The 16330-nt window shown below is 51.1% G+C and overlaps 1 long non-coding RNA gene across 1 annotated transcript in view; it reads left to right on the forward strand.

Moving 5' to 3' along the window:
- Window positions 1-16330, forward strand: part of LOC309851153 — a 45130-nt gene that overhangs the window by 17517 nt on the left and 11283 nt on the right. Inside the window, exon 3 of the long non-coding RNA XR_014304658.1 lies at window positions 3641-5738. This is a non-coding gene — a long non-coding RNA (uncharacterized lncRNA). The remainder of the gene's footprint in view (window positions 1-3640; window positions 5739-16330) is intronic.

Here is a 16330-nt window from a genome sequence, read left to right on the forward strand (position 1 = left end):
GTCGAGAGCTCCTCTTGGGCTTGTCAAGTTACATGATGCTAGGATCTCTAAGTGGGGTTGGTGAAGAGGCTGCTGGATGTGCGCATCCAGAGTTCAGGGACAGGGGGAGGCTGAGACGAGAACGTGCCTTGTCGTGTACAGCAGTTAAAACATGGAGCTGGTGGGAGTCCTCTAGAGGGGAAGCAGAAAGAGGCCTGGACACAGAGCCTAGGAACGTGCCGACAAGCCGAGGCTGAGGTGATTGGCAAGGATGGGCCAGAGAGGAAGGAGGAGAACCAGGGGTGAGTGGAAGGAAGAAGGTGTTGCAAGGGGCAGGCAGTGCTCCATCAGTGTCCCTGCTGCTAATGAGCGGAGCGCTGAGGCCTGAGGACGAAGCACTGGTCAGAGGCCACAGGTGCCCAGGTCAGGGGTAGGAGAGTGGCCTGAGTGGTGGGCGTGAACACCTGAGCCAGTGGGTTCCAGAGCTCGTGGAAGCAGAGGAAGCAGAGTAGTTAAGCATACTTCCAGAGATTTGGGTGGGGAGGCCAGCAGGAGGATGCTTTTTAAAAAATATATATGGGAGATGTTTCAGCACGTTTGTGGTTCACAGATGTAACCCAGCAAAATGGTCAGAATCGATAATGCGGGTCAGCCTCTCCCCAAACATAACTTTTCTCCCCCTTTCTTTATTGCACAGCTTGGAGCACTGATCAATGTATTTAGTAATTGCTTGTGGTTGATGCTTCTGTGAATGTCTCTGGCATTTATTTCCCCTTTAGGCAAAGATGTTTCCCTCAAATATGCCCATGGAACTAGATCAGATCCATTTAATGATGAAAGGCTTTGAAAAAACAAATCCCTGACTCTGGTCCATGGGATCCTCTCCGGGATTGTCTCATCACTGACTTGTGGCGGTGTCAGCTGAATCGGAAACAATAGTTACTATTATTGAAAGCTGTGTGCTTTACATGAATTACCGCCTTCAAGCATCTCTGTGATATACAGAATATTGATGATCTCAGTTCAGTGATGAAGGAACTAAAGCTTCAGAAGTTAAACCATCTGTATGCCCAGGGCGTTGTGGAGCCAGATTTTATTTTAAAGCGATCTTTACACCTAACGTGGGCCTTGAACTTGCAGCCCTGAGTTCCAGACTCGCGGATTCTACCCACGGAGCCAGCCAGCCAGGCCCCCCGCCAATCTCCTACTAACCAGAGTGCCCGGCTAAAGGGGCTGGTGCAGGCCCCCGCGGCTGCAGATAGGGGCGGTGTAGAGGGGTGACAGCGTCTTTCTGCCGGCCTGAGCTGCGAGTGGGTCCCGCCAGGCGGCGGCACCGCTCCCCACTACCCGCTCCCCGCAGACTCCCTCCTCCCCCGTGCTGCCGCTTTCCCAGCGGGCGACGCCGGCGGGGCTCGGGCAGCAGGGGGCGCTCTCCTGTCGCGAGAGGCGGCCAGGACCGGCCACAGCTCCAGTCTGCAGAGAAGCGGAGAGGAAAACAGCGGCCCAGCAGCCCTTCTGCCTACCAGTCCCCCTGACCCCCCCAGCAGGGCTTCCCGCCTCCTGGGCTCCTTCTCCAGCCGAACGTTTTGCTGTGCTGTTGGCCGAGCTATTTCTCGGGGGCGGAAAGAACCGCTCCATGGAGATTTGTGAAAAATTTCTGCCATGATGAAGGGTCTGGGATACAGATGGGAGGACTGGCCCTTTGCTAAGGGGTGTTGATGTGAAACTAGTGGGCACGGACCAGCCAGCTGAGGCCCTTCCTAGGTCTGCTCCGGAGCCCAGTCATAGGTGTCTAGCCCAGCACCCAGAATGGTGAGCCTGTATGGGGTGCTAAGCTGGTACTCAGCAAACACTGGCTTTCCTCCCCACGTCCCTTTCTGAGCTCCCAGCCATCGAACTGCTGAAACCGAATTCCCATTTGGGAAAACAGATTCCCTTATCTGCAGGGATGCAGGAAAGATAGGAGGCACCGTCCTATGACTTTGAAGTGAATGTCACAGGAAGAAGGGCACGAGAGGGAGCAGGTGCTGTTAACCCTTCCCCATCACCCTACAGCCCTTCTCTGAGGATCCCGTGGCCATTTGCTGCTCTGGTGGTGGGGGAGGAGGGCCACCCCGGGGGAGGGCCAGAATCCAACAGGAAGCCATGTGGCGGGCGCCTCAGTCCTGGCGCCCACCACAGCTGTCAGCTGCTCCTGACTGCTCCTGCCCTGCCCAGAGGCGCCCCAGCCGTGGTGGGGGGCCCCGGGATGCAGCTGCTCCTACCAACCCTGGGAGCATGCACTTCTTAGCCCTCTTGGCGACCCGCAGCCCCAGCTCAAGGAGCAAAGATGAGAGGGGGGAGGAAGAACTGGATGCTCACCCTCTCGAAATGGTTCCAGATTCGGCTTGACTCTTTGGCCTCTTTGCCTCTGGCTTACTGATTAAGTCCGGCTTCCCCAGGGCAGCTGCTCCCCGGGAGTCCCAGAAGCATCTGCAGGGGCCGGGGCGGGGGTGGGGGGGGTGGGCAGGAAGTAACCAGTGTCCTGGCAGTGCCCCAGACGCAAATCTAGCCCTCGTTTGGAACCATTGGCTTTACCTCCCCATCGCCCCAATCTGCTCAGAATCGCAGGAACCACACTTGGCGGGGGTTGGGAAACCCCCTCCCTGCTTCAGATTCTTCCCATTTCTCCCTTCGGAAGTGCCCGTTCCAGGCTGTTCAGATGTGTTTAGAGTGACAAATATTCTACCCCACATCAGCCGAGCATAAATGTACTTTCTGTGGGCTGGAGCTAAAGAAACACAAAAATCCAGTGTGCGACAAGTAAGGATCAATCGCCTGCTGAAGAGAGAACTAGAACAAGACCTAGAGGAGGCAGCCTCGCCCTCCAGGGCCTTGTAGTGTAGTTGAAGAGATGAGCGACCATGTAAGTCACAGTTTCAAGTGCCACAGAAGGGATGTCACAGCTCCCTATGTGCCTAATTACCAAATGAATGGCTCCTGCAGTAATTGCTCTCCTGGCCAGGGGAGAGAGGGGGTGCTCCAGGCCCACATGCTCAGGGTGGGCCGCCCTGGGGCAAGTTTGCAGTGGGGGGGGGGCTGGGGGGGGTAGGGGGGTGTGTTGGGGGGTGAAGGAGAGGCCTGGATTTGAATTGCTTCTGGAAGACTGAGTACATCAGATATTATTAAAAGGATCCATGATGCTTTTTTGCTTTGGAAAAGGACTAGCTATCCTTTCTAGATTAGTGCCTGATTCCAGGGCACTGCCCCTCACATCTTCAGGGTGCCCAGGAAATGTAATTTGAAAAATTAGAATGACCTTTTATGAGCACCTGCTCTGTGCCAATCATTGCAGGGGTGGGGGACATATTAAAAAAATTATTTCTGGTATTTACAATGGCGATTACTGGAAGATTATCCCCTACCCTAATCTATAGATGAAACAAATGGGGCTCAGAGAGTGTAGTTAGCTTGCCCAAGGTCAAGGAGCTAAGTCAGAACGCAGACAGGATTTGAGAGGCTGGGATGTGAAAGGGACCCATTCAGTAGCTGTTTGCTGAGGACTTCCCCATGAGTGTCTAATTGGCTGTCTTCAAGAAGACCTAGTCTCTTGGAGCCCCCCTAAAACACTGCATGGATTGAGGAACCAGCTTTGATATTTTTTCCTTGTCTTTTTTTTTAGGATAAGGGAAGAGAAGCCCTAAGAGATATCGTTACTGCTAAGAGAAACACAGCACTAGTGAGGAGAGTGCCTGGAGGTTTGGGAACTGGGCAAGGGTCTGAGGCTGACCTGCAGAGGGTGGGGATCTCTGTGACTCAGAGGCCCTGGGGGAAAATGAATGGACTCCTGCCTCCCCCACCCCAGGCTTCCTGTCTGTCCTGACACTCTTTTCCCTCTTTCTCTGCTACGGAGGTGATGCTGATAAGCTTGACCTCAGCTGCTGGAGGAAATGGAAACCTCAGCTCTTCAAGCCCCCTCCCCGCTCCTGCCCACTGGGCTTGAGCAGCAGAGCATGGGTTCAGGGAAGGTGGCACCTGGTCCAGTTGCATACACAGGGCGTGCTCTGACCTGCTAGTTCGGTGGAGTGGGGTGTCAATCTCTCCCTTCCCTCTGCCCTGCTCTCCTGACTTTGTAGGAATGAAGTGATTAACTCTCATCTCCTACTCCCTTCAGCCATGGAATCTGATCCACTTGGCTCTCAATGAACCTTCTCAAAGCCCCTATGGTCTAAGATGATATCCAGGTTCCCCATTATGAAAATAAAACCAACATGTTCCAGGAAAAAAAATACACACACACACACACACACACACACACACACACACACACACACACAAGAGAACCATGAATCATTCACTCCTCCAAAGGTAACACTATGATATTTGGGTATGCCCAGGTGGAAATGCTAAATTTTTAAAAAATAGCTTTGATGAAACTTCCTCCAACTTTGTATCCTATTCATTCACTTAGATTTTCTTCAAATTATTTATAAAGTTTTTGTGAGCATCATTTTAATGACTGTAAGATTCTATCATATGGCTATGTCATAATTTATTTCATTCTGATATGACTAACTATCTGAGCAGCTCTAGCTTTTTGCTACCATAAGTCATATCATAGTGGACATATTTGTGCATAAATATTTTTGACATTTTAGTTTATAGCCTTAGGATGGGTTCCCAGAAGTGGAATTATGAGGCCAAGAGTACGAGCATGTTTCAGGCTCTTGATATATTTTCCAAATGCCTTTCCAAAAGGGTTATATTAATTTATACTTTATTAGGAGTCTATAAAAGTGTTCGACATGTCACACTTCCCAACAATCAATACACTCTGTTAAAAATTAGGTTTTAACTACCCAAGTTTACTCTCCCTTGTAAAACCAAATGGTACAGATCAGGGTAACGCTGTTTTTGACCATGTCCTCACCTGCTCTCCTGCTCATTCCCATGCGGGTGCCCAGAGCTTCCTGGGGGCCGGAAATTCTCCCGGGTTCTTTCCTGTATCTTTACATACACCGACTCAGGGTCCTATTTGATTATGTATACCTCCTGGTGTCCTCAAAAATAGCTCTTTTTCCTTTTTTCCACCTAGAGTGGAGGTTGGCATGCTTTTTCTGGAAAGGGCCACAGGGTCAGTATTTTGGGCCTATGGGCCAGAGTCTGCTGTTTTCCTGCAAGAGCACCATCACCCCAGGTGACACGTGAGCGCATGAGGATGGCTCTGTTGACCCGGAGAGCCACTGGGCTGGATTTAGCTTGCAGGCTGCAGTTTGCTGGCCCCTTTTCTAGACTATGAATTCCTTGGAGCCAGCGTCGAGTGGGTGCCCCGGGCCCCTGGAACAGGGTTCTATGCAATTAGGGATTTGAGGATGACGAGGTGGAGGACTTGGGGCTTGAGATGGCAGAAGGGATGGGGAGGCATCGTTCTGCATGAGCTCCTCTCTACTCCCTGCACCTTGGCCCTTCATGGGGGCCAGACAGGAGGAAAATGAAGGGACATTTGCAAATGGCTTGAGTTCCGCGGGTCCCGAGAGTGGAACATGAGACAGATGCGCCGTAACCTTTCCCCACTCTTGTCTCCCTTAGCTGGCACCGAGCCCCATTCTTGTGCTGTGGTCAGACAGGAAAGGTGCCTACCAGGCAGGGTAAAAGTCTGGGCCTCAGTAATGTGACTACAGGCAGGAGAATAAAAAGAACCAGCATCCGACAAGCATTTACTACGCACCGGAGTGCTGCAGATTCCCAGCAATCCAGCAACAATGGTATTGGACTCTGAGGTCAGTGCTCTGGTTATTCCTGTCATGTAGATGAGGACCAAGAGAGGGGAGGTAATTTGCCAAGACTTTTATAGCTGTTCGTGAGTGGAACAAAGGGCCTGAACCTATGTATCTGATGCCAGCGCCTCATCTTCTGACCGTGCTCTGAGCACCTGTGTGGCTGACCTTCCCACAGGCCTGCTCGATATCCATTCTACTCTTTGTTCCTTCGAGCCGAGACTGCTGCTAACACGCCCAGCTGACAATCTAGTTTCCAGTCTCCTTTGCAGCTACAGATGGTCAATGAGATGAAAGTGAGAGCTCTTTGGTTCTCTTTTCTGCTGTTGGGAATGAAACATGGTGACCAAAGCCCCAGCAGCCACGATGAGGCCACTCCAGGGACGGAAGCCACATGCTGCCGCTGGTGGAATGGAAGCCTGGAAGGAGCCTTCTGCGGGCTTCTTCTTCTTCTTCTTTATTTTTTTTCCTCATAACATGAGGGAGATAAATCTCTATCTTGTTTAGGCCATATTGATCAGGGTCTTTCTTACAGGAAGATGAATGTAATTCCTAAGTGTTAAAGCCTCAGAGAAGGTCTATAGCTTGCAGGTCTAATATCGCACACAAAATTTGCTAAGAGGAGTCCGTCCAGCAGGCTCCGAACACATGTCTCTTGCCCTGTCCCCCCTGTTCCAGAGTCATCCCATGCACTAGAACAAAATGATAAAAATGTGGGCCAGGGATCCAAAAGTGATGCGACCCTGGGAGAGGGGAGGAAGTGGATTAAAAGGAGAAGAAAGAGCCCCTAGGGGGAGGGAAGGGGTTTCCTTCCCAACTTTGAGAGGGGTGGCCGCTCAAGGCCAAGAGCAGGTTGAAGGCTTTGCCCTCTGAGGAGCAGGATCCCATATTATCCACGGGTCTCGAACAGATGGGATGATACACCATAGCCTGAGACAAAGAACCATGGCTCCTGTGTTCCTGGTTCCGGGTTCCCATGGGTTGACCGCCCATCAGTAGAGTGCCTACCAGTGACCTGCCCATCCCTCCCCTCCACTGCCCAGCATGCTAACCATGACGCTGCCATCTGGTCCTCTGAAACCAAACCTGTGGGGGCTTAGGGATATCCAGGGAGGCCAGCCAGCAGAGATTCCGAGTGGGATCTAGCTCTCACCTCTAAAAGCACAGTTTGGCATCCATTTTTATCTCCAAGCTCTGGTCCCACACAGGGAAAGAACACAAAGTAGAGACCTCCAATTCAAAATCGTCAGCGTTCCAGAGAGTAAAGATAGAACTTTTCTCTCAAATCGTGGTTGTAGGATTCCACTGACAGATAGCTACTCAGCTCCCAGTAACCTAGGAAGGGCAGGTGGGAAACCTCAGTGGGAAGTCTGGAGCTCAGGTACTGGGTGGTCAAGGCCATCCGAGGCGTTGGTGAGCCCCGTGAAGTTCTTGGTAAACCCATCCCATGGGAGGATGAAGACACGGTGGAAGGCAGGGTTCTCACCAGAAACAAAGAGGAGAATCCTGACAGACGCCTTTGGAGGTAGCCTGCCCGGGGAGCTTCACCTTGAAAGAAAGTTGCTGCTGAGGTCACACACTTCACCTTGTCCTCTGCGGAGCGAAGCACTTCCCAGTTTTTCCCTCAGACGTTTCCCTATCAAGACAATCTGTAGATCTCTCTCCAGTCGGCACACTGGCTGCAAAGATAATGTAGGTATTTTCAGCCAGCCCGGAGCAGGAAAGATAAGGGGGGGGAGAGTCGGGGAAAACTTGATTGAGTGACCGAGATAAATGGACTGTACCACAGGAAATTGAAATGCAAAAATAAGAATTGGGAGCAACTGAAATATTTAAAAAGAGAAGAACGGGCGTGTGAACGGAGCAGCCTTACCCCTTCCTCGCCTGAGCTCCTAAATATTGCAAAAGAGAATAGAGCGGAGAGAATCTCAGAATAGAAACTAGCCATTAAGGGAGACAGAATGACAGGGTTTGGCTTACAAATGGGATGATAATTAAGAAAGGAGGAGAAATAAGAGGGGCTTGCGGTTTGATTCTTTGCCTCTGGTCTCACTTAGGTTATGTGTCCGAGAGAACGCGTCCCTGGGTTGTGGTTCTGCCTTCCAGAGGCCTTTCTCTGGCCTTCCCTCTGGAGGGGACGAGAGGGAGCTGAGCGCTGGGCCTTCTTGGCTGAGAGGCACGAGGGCTGTATATCCGTTAGAAGCTTAGAAGCGAGGCTCTGGAGACAACAGGCCCCATGGTATTCGAGCAGCTTATGTAAAATAGGCATTTGCTTCTCCTGCCTCACGGTTTGGAGGTGAGCCTTCCACACAGTCAAACGGACCTGAGTTCCTGCCACCAGGTCTTGTCTTTGTCCACAGTGGTGAGGCTGGGCTGCCTGGTTCAGGCCACAGGCAAAGGGAAAGAGTACAGACAAGATACATTCTTGTATCCCAAGGCTCAGGCTAGGATCTGGTGCCCCTTTAGAGCAGCTGAGTGCCTGTGGGCAGCCGTCCGGTGAGAGCTGCCCCATCAGTCTGGGGCCTGGACTTCTTCCATCAGGCAGGCAGGTCCCCGGGGGCCAGCTGGCTCTACTCATCGGTGCAAGCTGGGTCTGGAGGCAAAAGCACTTGTGAAGGGGTGAGGCCTCCTTCCCCGTCTCCTTGCAAATGATCAGCCCCTGCCCACCCCCTCCCACTCCCCTGCCCTGGGCTGCAGGAGGCCAGAATGTTCCTCCCCGCTCATTGTGGAGGGGAAGCATTTCTGCCCAGAGACACCCTTTTTTTATCCTCCCGAACAGAGAGTGAAAGCTAGCGAGAAAGGATGCTAGAGCACCCGCATGGGACAGGGCTAGCTGGAGCTCCTGCCTGGGCCCTTCAGCTCAGCAGGAGAGGGAAGAGCGCAGAGCAGCCCGTTCTGTCCGCCCACCTGAGGGGGTGTCTCTGGCACAGGCAGGACAGGGGCTGGGGGCTTGGCGCCCATCTGCTCTTCCTCAGGGCACTCGCCGTGGTTCACACGGATGCTGACTGTCAAGCTAAGGCAGCGGCTCAGGAACTAGGGAACTGGTCTTCCCAGCGTTGCCCCCAGCACGGCCACCTCCTCAATCAATAGGTGCACAACCGGGCAAGCCAGATCTAATGACTTCAGCCCTCGCAAACAGAACCTAATTCCCCTCTCTGTTTTTAAGGATAAAAATCTATGCATAAAACGCCTGAATGATTCAGAGGGCACGGGAGAGCTTATCTGCTTATTCCTTCATATCATCAGCTTGGCATTTCTCGAAACAATGAAACTATTTTCTTTCTTTAGACATGAAACATGGCCTCAGAGACCTTGCCTTGCAATCAGAAGACGGGGCCTCCCTCCGGGGCTGCATGTAGAACTCATCCTGGCTGCAAAGGGTTCTCTCCTCAAGGCCTTTTTCCTGTGCAACCTGGGAGCAGGCTGAGTGTGCATGGCTCAGGAATTTGCCAGTAACAATGTGTTTATGCTCGAAGAGTACTCTAATATTCTAAAGGTAGCGGCTACTCCGACTGCCCACCTGGATCCCACGGTTCAGGTGGCTGATGTAAACCCAGAGCTCGACACCTCACTCGCTCCTGCTGAAATCTGTAGTCTCACTAGACACAAAGCCTAGATGAAACCTATGCCCAAGTTCCAAGAGTATACCTCGTCTCCTCCCTGTCCTGGTTAGTCCAGTCTCTTGTCTCAGGACACTTTCTCGTCAATCTGAACATTTTGGAATTCTTCTTTCTGTTTAAAAGATAGAGTTTAGGGGCACCTGGGTGGCTCAGTCGGTTAAGCATCTGCCTTTGGCTCAGGTCATGATCCCAGGATCTGGAGATCGAGCCCCATATTGAGCCTTGTATCGAGCCCTGCATGGAGGCCCACATTGGGCTCCTGATCCAGTTTATTTTCCATTCTCTGTATAAGTCATGCAGTTCAGTATGAAAAAGAGACAATACAGAGTGACCGGGTGATTGAATGAACTGGGCTTGGTAGGGTGTGAGGAGGAAGCAAAGTTCTTCTTTCCCACACTGCTCCTGCACAGTGGCTCTGAGGATTCATTTCCCCTTACTCCTGCTTTTTGGATACGCCCAGGTATTAATGGAAAGTCTCATTTCTTCCAATAATAAACTGTCAGTCAAGTCCAGTCTCCCACGAAACTCTTGTGCAACCTGTTGCTTCTCCTCTCTAAGTTGGCCTGGGGGAGCAGGATGTGGTCAGCTCCTTCTCTGTTTTCTCCCTGCTCTGCCCTCTCTCCTGCCTTGGTGGGCTGTCTCTGCCTCGGCCAATGTGGATGAAGAGTGGGGCGGGGATTTAAGGGTCTGGCTAAGTCTCGGTTGGTTGACCAGAACAGGTGTTACATGGTGTCCTCTGGGTTGTGTTTGTGTTTCTCTTTTGGGTCCTTTGGAGACACCAGCTCCCCAGAAACCAGGGTCCCAGAGCAAATATCAGATGGTGTCTAAGAAAGTACCCCAAGGGCCAAAGCTGGCAGCCCGTGGGCAGGAATGGTCAGCCAAGAAGCAGGTCTTAGCTAGGGAGACAAGCTGATGGGCAAGCCACGAGAAGTGGGGACAAACAAAGGAGAGGGGAGTCCAGTTCAATGTGGGGGATTGTACCTGTCAAGCCTGGGCTAGAGGTGGATTATATAGGCCACACAGCCTTTTTTTAAAGGGGCCAGGCTGGAGGAACAGCATGTGGCCCATCTCATCAAGGTCATCACCTTCATTCTTGCCAAGACTGTCCTCGTCAACAACAGCATCCTAAAAGGTGGGGAAGGAGGAGACTCTTTGTGGAGTCAGGAGACCCCTTGGGGGACCACCTGGATTAAATGTGGCTGTTTCTTATTCTCTTCCTCTGCCTGCTAAGAAAAGGAAACTTTTGGGCCCCCACTACTCTGCAACGTGTTCTCCTTAGGTGTTCTCCTTAGAGGACAGTGCGGTAGGAGGCCTCTTTCTGTTAGTGCCCCAGGGTGGGACGTGTCTCATACCTTTTCTTCTCCGCCCCCTTCTCCCTGTAAACGAGGGAGGAAATCAACACAGAAACTCGGCATCCATTTGTAAGCCTAATTCACATTTTACCTGTTGTTAAAAAGGCGAGAATGTTTCTCATCTTGCATTGTCTTCTCAAAACTTTCCACTTGGTCAAGTCTAAGCCCTTCCCAAAGCTTTGAGACTCGGATAGCAAGAAAACCCCAACTTTCCAGAGATATTTACTCCTCTCGATTCAGATTTTTTTTTTCTTTCTCTTTCTCACCCAAATTGTCCAGGGGACAAGAGGAGGGGTGGGTTAGGAAAGAGACAGATCAATCTAAAATGTTGAGGCTGACGGCTAATGGCCTTTAGATTGCCAAGACTGAGTAAACAGATTTAGCACACTGATTCAACATATTAATTGTTTGTTAACCTTTGCATAACCTTTAGGAAGCCTCTGAATGTGTGGATTTAAAACCCAGAGTACACCCGAGGTATTCCCATGGCATAGCCCACTTTTGCAAGGTGTTAAAACTCATTAATTTTCTGTTGAAGCTGGACAGGAAAGGGGAGTTTGAAGGAACAAAGCATACCAAATAGAGAACTAATCAAGCAAATTAATGTATGCAGAAAGCTCTCTCCTCGGCTTGCAGAAATATCCATTTGTTACCTATATAAGCTATAATTACATAAAATGCGAGCCATCGCGAGATGGAGTGTGATTTAAGGGTTGAGAGAGCAAACATAATAACAACAGCGTAATACTAATAGCTGTCATTTGCTCTAATGATGTCAGCCCTTGGCTAACGCCCCCGTTTTGGCTCTCTGAGCATGTTGGCCATATTCATTAATATGTGAGGGTGTGAGGGTCACTCAGAACCATCCCCCTCTCCCCTCAGGTGGAGAGGAGACACCAGAGCTGGGAAGAGGTGGAGGAATCCCACTGCCCACCTTATTTCCCTGCCTCCTGTGTCCAGGCAAGTTCCGAGTTGGAGGGGACCTGCCCTCCCAGGGGCAGGCAGGCCGGGCCTGGTTCTGTGATGCTAACGAGAAGAATGGACCGGGACCACCAGCGGTCTTCTAGTAAACACTCTTCAGGGTAGGAGACATCCTAGGAGGCCCTCAGATCCGTCTTCTGGTCTGTAGCTGCCAGACTTTCAATGAAGACCGTCACTTGCCCTGTCCTTTGAGTCCTGGGGAGACATTGATTTGTTGGGTCCCCTGGGTGCTCTGGGGTGACGTCTGAGTGTCTGAGACTGTCTTTCTTCTCTTCCAATCTATGTCCCACCCCATGCAATCTAATTTGGCCTCCGTCCCTCCTCCCTAGCAGACTTGAGGCTGTAAGTCCTCCCCCTAGGACGGGTGTTAGTCCTTTATCCTGCATCTCACGGAAGTTACGGTGTATAGTCAGCAATCATGGGATTGCTTTTGTTGAGGATAGTCCTTTGGAGTCTCGCAGGGAGGCCGCCGCGGGTCAGATCAGTTCCAGATCCCTCTGGCTGTCATTCATCCCGATGGGAATTGTGCTTTTCTGAGCAAGCCAGGCACAGACTCCGGCCACTTTCTCTGTGCCGACGGCAAGAGTGGCCTGCAGCCCCTGCCTGTCCTCTGCAGACCTGTTTTCTCGCCCCGCCTTCCCCCACCCCTGTCTTGGGCCAGTCCCACCCGGCACGCACACCCACTCCTGTAAGCAGTTGTGTAAAACCTGGCTCGGCCACTCTTGGAGCCCATTTCCTAGGGTGTTTTGTTTTGTTTTGTTTCCCCGGTATTTCGTCTGCTGCAAAACAGAGTGTTTGGACAAGATGACTCTAAGGTGGCTTCCAGGACACAGATAAAGAGGGAAGAGAACATGTGAGTCCCGGGCCTTACAAGGGTCTACAGTGGCCTCCTTCCCTGTGGCCTGCCTGCTCCCTGTCCTGGAAGCAAGAAGCCTGACCCCATCTGGACAGGACGCCATGAGGAAGTGGGGCTCCTGGACTCACCTCAGGTCCTCCACGCAAGCCTTCCAGACCTGGGGCCGTGAGCCCAGCCACGCCCAGCTAGCATCCCGCAGACGTCCCTGCTGCGGCCCGTCTCTCCCCCGACCCGCCACACACCTGAGCCACACCATCCTCTATTCTTTGTACAGTCCTGGCTTTTGAGCTGCTTGGGCAACACATGGGGTCCCCTCAGGCCTCCTGCAGCCTGAGTCCCTCTGAGGATGACCTTGGCCAGCAGAAGTGATGGAGAGCTACCCTCTTCTTAAAGCTCTGCCCTGCCTCTTGGTTAGAAGCAAAGCCAACAGCAACAACCAAGACTGAAAAACCAAAAACGTTTTATTAGAATTAACATCACCTGCCTTGTTTTCCTTTTTAGTATGACTCCTAAATGATCTTAAACCACATACTTGGTTATTGTACATCTCGAACATCCTGGGTCTCGAGACTCAGAATCATATTCTGCCTGGGCCGCTTCCTTGCTGAGCATCTCTAGAAGAACTGTAGCCTTTTCTGGGGGTTAGTGGCCTCTGAATAAAATAGAGACCCAATGAGCTGTCCTCACATCCCTCCCAGTCCACTCCTAAGGGCCTTGATCTGAAGAGAGCCAGGGGCACACCCTACTTTTGTAGGGGTGAATCTTAGCTTTCTCTTTCTTATTTTTCACTTCACCCTTCAATATAAAAATAAGAACAGACTATGAGAGTCAGTGCCTCTGTCTGCTCAGCTGGTAGCTCTGGTGGTGGTTTTTCCAATACCATATTCTTCAGGGACCAGAAGTCATGCCAAATGAGAGCAAAGTCCCATGATGCCCACCAACCTATGTTGCTCTAAAAGCCTTTGCCTGCCACCCCAGTCTATTCCTCTTTTCAAGGAATCGCTACCTGGAACCCTTAGCCCCTCCTTTTGCTCTTCTCCCTACTTGTGCTCTCACTCGCTCAAAAAAACAGACAAAATCTAAAAAAAAATATATATATATATATATATATATGGATGTTTGTCAAATGTATATTTAAAAATTTTAATTGTGTAATGCACAGATATTTGCATTATCAAAATGAAACATAAAATGTGAAAGAGGTCCTTCACAACCCTCTCCCCACCATTCTTTTATGCCTAAATCCTCTAAAGATGACCACTCTGTGCATTTATGTACATATATTTACTCATGCACCCATATTTAGGTATTTCAGGTGGTTTTTTTTTTCCAGCATACATGCTATCACGCTGTATGTATTTTTTGGGGGGCCATTTTTTTTTTTAAGATTTATTTATTTGACAGAGAGAGAGAGAGAGCGAACAAGTTAGGGGAAGGGCAGAGGGAGAGAATATCAAACAGATCCCCATTGAACATGGAGCCAAAATGGGCCTTGATACCACAACCCTGAGATCAGGACCTGATCTGAAACCAAGAGTCAGACACTTAACCAACTGAGCCACCCAGGCGCCCCCCTCTATCCTCCCTGTTAATGATGTATCTTTAAGGTCTCTCCACAACAATAGGTGTAGATTCCCTTCATTATTTTTTAACAACTCAGAGTATTTCACTGTATGGTTGTACCACCGATTTCCCTAATGGTGGGTATTTAAGATCATTTCTCCTTTTTTAAAAATCGTGAATGGGGTTGCCATAAGCACCCAGGGCCTACGCCTGGCACACATCTGTCCTATAGCCGTAGGGCGGGTTTGTGGGACCGTTGGCTTACAGGGTGTGGATGCTAACATTGTGATCAAGGTCATCACTCTGTTTTTGAAAAAAGCCTTACTCCGCTTCCCTCCACATGAGAGTGTGGAGGCCCATCCCATGGGCTCAGGCCCATTTCCCCACATCTTCACCAGAACCGTGCACCTTCTAGCTTTATCATTTTCATCTTGCTAACAGGCTCTTGTTAATACCCACTAAGCCTCCTGCCTGAGGACCGTTACAATGTCCCACCTTAAACTTCCTGTTCTCCAGCCACAGGGACCCCTCCATGGTTCTACAGTGGAATCTGTCCCCTGGAGAACTGTCCCTTAACGGTGAAATCTGGAGCCGTCCCCTACCTTCACTGTTTAATATTTATCAAGAGCCTGCTGAGTGCTGGGTCCATGCAGCGACCAAGACTTTTGGGAAGACAACACGCAGTGATTTGAAAGGCAGAGATTAGTTAATAAAAATCGACAGCCCCATTCGAGGCCACAGAGGCACCCCTGTTTCCCTGGGCGTCTGTATATTCCGGGTGAAGCAGGCGGGGGTGTGTCCCCCTCTGAGAAGCCGCATTAATATGGCATCTGGTCTCCTACAGGACGTCTGCAGAGTACGACGGAGCTCATCACTTTCCCGTCTATCAGCAATTAAACTGCGCCAGGAAGCCTTGTATCTTTATATCATCCCTTAATGGCGTGGAGGTGGGGGGAGGGCAGTGTGGACACAAAGAACCCACACCGTGGTTAATCGGCAAAGTTATCACCTTTCTTCAGGGGCCAAATGTCCTGTGCATTTCCCATACGTCTCCCCTTGCCAAGCCCAGCAAACACCTGGCTTTGGTCCCCCGTGCGCACCACCTCTGGAATTAAATGTCATTTGCAAAGCCTGTAATTGCTTGAGGAGACAGTAGCTTCTTTTTGTCTTTCTCAGACTTGCTACCTTTAACCCTGCCCAATCCCACACCCTGCAACCCCCTCCGCCTGCCCCCAGACTTTTGTTGCCCCAGCCCCATCCCGGGGCCTGTCAGATTACATTTTTTATTGCATCGAGACAAAAAGCCATCTGGAGCTCCTGGTCTCCACTGTCAGTGGGCTGCCGTTCTCAGGGTCTCCTGCCAGGCCCCCCGATTAAGAGGCACCCCCCACTGGCCCTCTCTCTTTATTTTTCACCGCCTGCCCTCGCCCCTCCTCAGCTCCTGTGCCTTTGTCCCTCTGCTCCCCTCACCCTATCACTGGGATACGGCTACCTTGTCTTTGGCAGAACAATGCGGGCTGTCAGCTTGTATTAAGCATGCGGGGAAAGCGCCACAGTTTCAGGAGGCTGAATGCTCCCAGAGTCTTCATGTGTTTCTGGGAGCCCGGAGTGTCTCTCCTGATCCCTCGTAGATTTATCTGAGGCCTCAGCTATTCCTCTTTTCCTTTCTTCTTGGCCTCAAAACTAGGCAGCGCATTAGAGAAGAGCCTCTGTGAACACGGGGCAGGCAAGGACATAGCGCAGAAGCAAACGGGTGGGAGACTCGGCTCTCCCTGGCTCCAGCAGCCCAGCACAGGGGGGAGGGTGCAGATCTGTGCAGAGGTCACCCCGGGCTCACCCTATGTTCCCTCTGGAATGTCCTAGAAGGGCTAGACCCAACGTGTTTCAGGGTCCATATCAGTCAGCTCCAAGGAGGATGGAAACTCTTCTTTAAACAAGTCAGCAGTTGGCTTTCAGACCAGAAGCCTGAACAGAACCCGAAAAGCATGAATGTGTCCATTGTTCTCTCCTCTCCTTTGACATTGACCTGAATTTGGCCCCGAGAAGCCTCATCCGGACACTTAACAAGGGTCTCTGTAGAGGTCCCTCAGCGAATGCCTGTCCATGGATGACAGACACCGTCTTGTCTTTCTGTGAGCACAGGTTCTACTTCTCAAGGGAATGCCGTGAGACGGAAGGGAGCTAGCTCCCAGCTCCCGAGCGCATTCATTTTCTCTGGGATTC

This window comes from Mustela nivalis, assembly GCF_964662115.1.
Source record: "Mustela nivalis genome assembly, chromosome: 17".
NCBI lineage: Eukaryota > Metazoa > Chordata > Mammalia > Carnivora > Mustelidae > Mustela > Mustela nivalis.